Genomic DNA, 6505 nt, shown 5'->3' on the forward strand with positions numbered 1-6505 from the left:
TGGTCTCTCCATTTATTCAAATATGAAGACCATCCTTAAATTCCCTTTTAGTAATTAAAGAATCTACTTAAAGAATTAGATTTTAGACTAAATAAGTTTTTAAATAAAAATTAAAGAATTTAATTTTTGTTTAAAAACTTAAAAAAAGTAACTATTGGTAAGTGAGAATTAAAGAATTAATTAAATTAATTTTAATTAAAGAATCCTAGTCTATCATCATTTTAGATTAAATAAGTTTTTAAATAAAAATGCTCCGTGTGCCCTTTTAAGAGCCATTGAGGCTTTCAGTTTGCAGGTGAATACTAAAATATCCTGAACCAAACAGGCCCTGAACTATCAGTACCCCGAACCATATTGGAAATATAAAGTATTCTGCCACAGCATCTGGCAGAATAATTTTTTAGTTACAGAAAGATTGCAAAAATGGTTCATAGAATTGAGTTAACCCGTTATAGAATCATGGCTCATCTGTCAAAACTAAGAAATTAATATTTGTGGGCTGGGATTGTGGCTCAGTGGTAGAGCGCTCATGTGAGGCCCTGGGTTCAATCCTTTGCACCACATAAAAATAAATAAATAAAATATTTATTTTATTGGTATTGTGTCCAACTACAACTAAAAAATAAATATTTTTAAAAAGAAATTAATATTTGTACAATACTATTAAGTAAATTACAGACTTCATTTGGATGCATCAGTTTTTTCATTAATGTCAGTATTCTATTTCAGAATCCAATCTAGGCTATTCCTCTGTATTTAGGAATAAATACTTTGATTCATATTCTTAGATTTTCTCTAGATGTGTAGTTCCACTCCATATTGAATGCTTCTCACTTACCAATAGTTACTATTTTCCTTTCCAAAAATATCTTTAGAATTTGATGGTTAAAACTGGTATGTCACTGTAATACTTGAATTTTGATGAGTTTGAAATTATTTCATATTATTAGATATTTAGAATAAAAAGTTTTTGTTTTTTGCCTATTTTTAAAATCAGTAGTAGAACTCCTATAATATATATAAAGTGCTTGTAAGTCAGTGCTATACTAGATATAAGCATTCTATATATTAAGAATATTAAACTTTTGTAAAGGCTGTAGAATATTTTCATGATTTGAGGTAGTTCTGAAAATAGAGAAATTTTCAATTTTTTGTGTCACCAAATTTATTGTTTTAGTTTTGTGATATTCTGTGACCTTTTACAGAGTTAGGTTTTGCTATTTTAAAATTTTTCCTTTAAATCAACACATAAAATCAACACATAAAATTTGTGCTAGAGGGGGTAGAGAGAGAAGAGGGGAGGGGAGGGGAGGGGAGGGGGGATAGTAGAGGATAGGAAAGGCAGCAGAATACAACAGACACTAGTATGTCAATATGTAAATCAATGGAAGTGTAACTGATGTGATTCTGCAATCTGTATACGGGGTAAAAATGGGAGTTCATAACCCACTTGAATCAAAGTGTGAAATATGATATGTCAAGAACTATGTAATGTTTTGAACAACCAACAATAAAAAAAATTTAAAAAAACATGCTAAGCAAAAAAAAAAAATTGTGCACATTTTTAGGGCACATAATTCAATACATGTGTACAATATGCAGTGATCAAATCCAGGTAATGAGCATTCCTATCTCTATAATTTCTTTATATTTGGGGCCTTCAAACTCCTTGAGCTTTTTTATAAAATATATAATAGGTTGTTATAAACTATAGTCATCCTACTGTATAGTAGAACATTAGAACTATTCCTCCTCTCTAATGTATTTTGGTACCCATTAGCCAACCTCCCTCTATCTCCCCTCCTCCCAGACCTTAGTAATCTTTATTTTACTCTTATCTTCATTGAGGTCAACTTTTTCAGATTTCATACAGGAGACAGAACATGAGGTAATTCTGTGTCTGGCTCATTTTGTTTAATAGAGTGTCTTCTAGTTCCATCCATTTTGGTGCTAGTGACAGGATTTCATTCTTTTTTTTAAGGCTGAATGATATTGCATTATGTATACATACCACGTTTTCTTTATCCATTTATCTATTGACGAGCATCTAGCTGATGCTAGAGTGAACAGTGTTGCCATAAATGGTAATCCAGGTATCTCTTTGATATACTCATTTCATTTCCTTTGTATACATACCCAGAAGTAGGACAGCGGAAGCATATGGTAATTCTATTTCTAGTTTCTGGAGGAATCTCCATGTTGTTCCCTATTAATGGCTGTACTAAATTTACCTTCCCACCAGAAGTGTAAAAGAATTCTGTGTTCTCTGCATTTGTTTTTGATAACTATTCTGGCTGGGGTGTGATGATATTTCATGATGGCTTTGACTTCATTTCCCTGATAATTGGTGATGTGGGGCAGTTTTTCCACGTGTTTTTTTTTTTTCTTTTGGCCATTTGTATATCTTCTTTTGAGAAATGCCTTATTCAGACAATTTATGTAATTTTTAATAATTTTACCAGGGTATAATCAAATAAAAGTTGTATATACTTAAAGTGAACAACTAGGTGTCCTTCTTCTCTAAGGTGAAATAATATTCCACTCTATGTATTTGTGTATGTGACGGGTTTTCCTTATCCATTTATCCATGAGTGAACATATTCCATCTCTTGGCCATTTTGAATAATACTGCAGTGAACAAGGAATTGCAGATAAATCTTCAAGATCTTAATTTAAATTTCTTTGGCATATAGCAAGAAAGGGGATTGTTGAATCATATGGTAGTTTTATATTTTTTGGTACTGGGGATTGAACACAGGAGTACTTTACCACTGAGCCACATCCCCAGCCACTTTTACTTTTTAAATTTTGAGACAGGGCCTCACTAAGTTGCTGAGACTAGGCTTGAGCTTGCAATCTTCCTGTCTCAGGGTCCTGGGTTGTCAAGATGACAGGTATGAGCCACCATGCTCAGCTATATTTTTAATTTTTTTAGAAACTTCTATATTGTTTCCAAAATTGTTGTACCAATTCACGTTCCTACCATTCCCTTTTCTCCACATTCTTGACAACACTTCTTTCTTCTTGTCTTTTCAATAACAGCTATTTTGGGGAGAGTTACCAAGGATTGAACTCAGGGGCACTGAACCCTGAGCCACATCCTCAGCTCTATTTTATTTAGAGACAGGCTCTCACTGACTTGCTTAGCATCTTGCCATTGCTGAGGCTGGCTTTGAACCTGAGGTCCTACTGCCTCAACCTTGAAAGCCATTGGGATTACAGGCATGTGCTACCACGCCCTGCTCAATAATGGCTATTTTAATGGGTATTATATCTGGTTGTGTTTCACTCTATATTTCCCTGATGATTAGGGATGTTGCACACCTGTTCTTGCATCTGTTGGCCATTTGTTTATCTTCTTTTAGAAATGTCTACTCAGGACCTTTGCCCATTTTATAATTGGGCTATTTGTTCTTTTGCTATTGAGTTGTGTGAGTTCCTTATATATTTTGGATATTAACCCCTCATAAGATGTATGGTTTGCAACTATTTTCTCCCATTCCATAAGTTGCCTTTTCACCTTTTTTTTTTTTTTTTTGCTGTTCAGAAGGCTTTAAATTTAATGTGATCCTACTTGTCTATTTTTGCTTTTTTTTTTTTTTTTTTTACTAAACTTTTGGTGTCATATCCCAAAACTGCCAAGACAATGTCAGGAAGTCTTTCCTTTCCTCTTTATTCTAGTAGTTTTTTTTTTTTTTTTCCGAGGGGGGATGGGAACTGTGGATTGAACTCACAGGCACTTGACCACTGAGCCACATCCCCAGCCCTATTTTTTACTTTATTTAGAGACAGAGTCTCACTGAGTTGCTTAGTGCCTCGTCACTGCTAAGGCTGGCTTTGAACTTGCAATTCTCCTGTCTCAGCCTCCCGAGCAGCTGGTATTACAGGCGTGCACCCCCGTGCCTGGCCTCTTCCAGTAGTTTTAAGTGCAATTTCAGATCTGATGTTTAGGTCATTAATCCATTTTGAGTTGATTTTCACATGTGGTGTGAGATAAAGGCACCAATTTCTTTCTTTAGCACATGGATGTCCAGTCTCCCAACACCAATTACTGAAGAGACAAGCCTTTCTCCATTGCATTTTCTTGGCACCTTTGTGAGTCCAAGTTGGCTGTAAGTGCATCACTGGATTCTCTCTTCTGCTTCATTGATCTACATATCTGTTTTCACTGTCAGCACCATATTGTTTAGATCACTGAGGCATTTTATTATATTTTGAAATAAGGAAGTGTGATACCTCCAGCCTTGTTATTTTTGCTCAAGATTGCTTTGGCTATTTGTAATCTTTTGAGGTTCCATATGATTTTCAGGATTGTGTTTTCTTAGTTTGTATAGAATGCCATTGAGATTTTGTTAGTAACTGCATTAAATCTGGAGATCACTTTGGGTGTTGCATGGTGGTCTTTAATATTAATTTTTCCAGTCATGGGTGTGGGATGTCTTCCCACTTATCTGTGTTTTCTTTAATGTCCATCATCAGTATTTCATCATTTTCAATATACTAGTCTTTCACCTCCTTGGCTAAGTTTATTCTTAAGTATTTTATTCTTTTAGTTGTTAATATAAATTTGGTTTTCTGATTTTTATACTGATTTGGTATTCTACAACTTTATTTAGTTTATTCTAACAGCTTTTTATTGAGTCTTTGGGGTTTTCTAAATGTATGATCATGTCACATTCAGAGAAAATTTTCCTTCTAGTTTGGATTCTTTTTATTTTTATCTAATTGTTTTGGCTGAGGCTTCCTGTACTATGTTGAATAGCAGTGGTGAGGGTGAGAATTCCTGTCTGTACCAGCTCTTAGAGAAACAGCTCTCAGTTTTTCCCCTATTGATTATGTATTCTGTGGGATTTACACGTACAGTTTTGTGTTGGAATTAAGTTCCTTCTGAGCCTATTTTGTTGTGTTTTTATAATCAAGAATGTTGAATTTTGTCATAAGTTTTTTTTCTATATCTATTATCATGTGACTTTCATCTTTTATTTTATTAATTGTGGTGTATCACACTGATTGATTTGCATATTGGGTCATCCTTGCATCCCAGGGATAGTTCCTATTAGGGCAGAGTACAATGTTTTGAACATGCTGTTGAATTGGTTTTTTAAAAATGCCCACTTTGGGGAATGATATTGACCAAATTATAAGTTATATTATTTGTTTGTGTAAGTATGTAACCATAAATCCCCACTGTTATGTAGAATTATAATGCATCAATAAAAATATGGAAAAAGAAGAAAAATAAAAAATAAACTGCCTATTTGACCTTCAGGAAGTGAGAGGGGTACTGATGCAGAGGGTCAAGACACCAGGCAGCTTCTAGGGCTCTGATTATGGTCTTTTTGTTAGATTAATGGTATTTCAACTAGAAGATGGAAGGCAACTGTGTTCCTCTTTGATCAATCCACTCTTTAAGTAGATAATGGAACTTCAGAGAAATCCCCATACAGCATTTGTGGATCCTCATGGACCATAATTTTAAGTAATCAGCACACCAATGCACATCTTGAGGTGACATTCCCTAGATAAAGTCAAGAGACAAGCACTCAGTACTCTGCCACTGTGTAGATCTGTCCTTCTCTTATGCAGTGCTGGGTTTGGATGTGAGATACGAGAAACTTGGGCTTCCTTATTTATCTTTCCGTATCTTGTGATAGAATCACTTAACTTTACGCTGAGGGCATATTTTTAAAAGAATTTCCCTCCTGTCTAAAGACCATGCCAGTACTGTATTGTGGCCATCTCTCTTTGAAGGTCTGTTTCCTCTGTCATTTCTTAACATGCCATTTGGTAAAAATAAAACTTTGTTAGGAATTAAAAAAAAAAAAACAAAAAAATCAGACATGACACTGTCTCCATAAAAACAAAAAGTTTAATAAATGCACCCAAAAGTATAAAATATGAAGACTAAAAGTTAGATATTAGGCAGAATTATAAAATAGAGTACAATTACTTTCATAGTTCAGAGAAACCATGAAATGTCAAATTGAAGAATGTCAGTGTATGAGAAAAATATCAACAGTCCTTCAGTCATGTGCCATATAAAGATATTTTTTAAATGCTACAGTTAGAGGCATTGTATTTAAAAGTTTAATAAACTTCTGATTCTGACACGATGTCATGGAAAACAGAACAAACTCTTTGGTTAGGAATACCGAAAATCCATCTATAAAGAGTAAGAAATTTGCGAATGCTATTATTAGTTCCATTCAAAAAAGCATAAGAATTTCATTTCAGGAACAAACTGTCCCATTGCAGTGTAGGATAACCAATCTACACAGTATTGCCTTGTCTAAAATCTGTACAACCTCTCCAGTTCCTCTGCATTTAGTCTATTAGCTTTTCTCTTTTTATTAAAGATAAAAATTCTTAAGGCATCTAAAGATTAGCCTGTATTTCATCTACCTGTATTCTAAGTGCTTAATTATATTTATAAAAAGCAAAAGAATGGTATATAGATAATACAAAGAATGTAGAGTCAAACCAAATCAATAGTTGATTACATAAT

Source organism: Spermophilus citellus (assembly GCF_964194105.1).
Source record: "Spermophilus citellus genome assembly, chromosome: 8".
Lineage (NCBI taxonomy): Eukaryota > Metazoa > Chordata > Mammalia > Rodentia > Sciuridae > Spermophilus > Spermophilus citellus.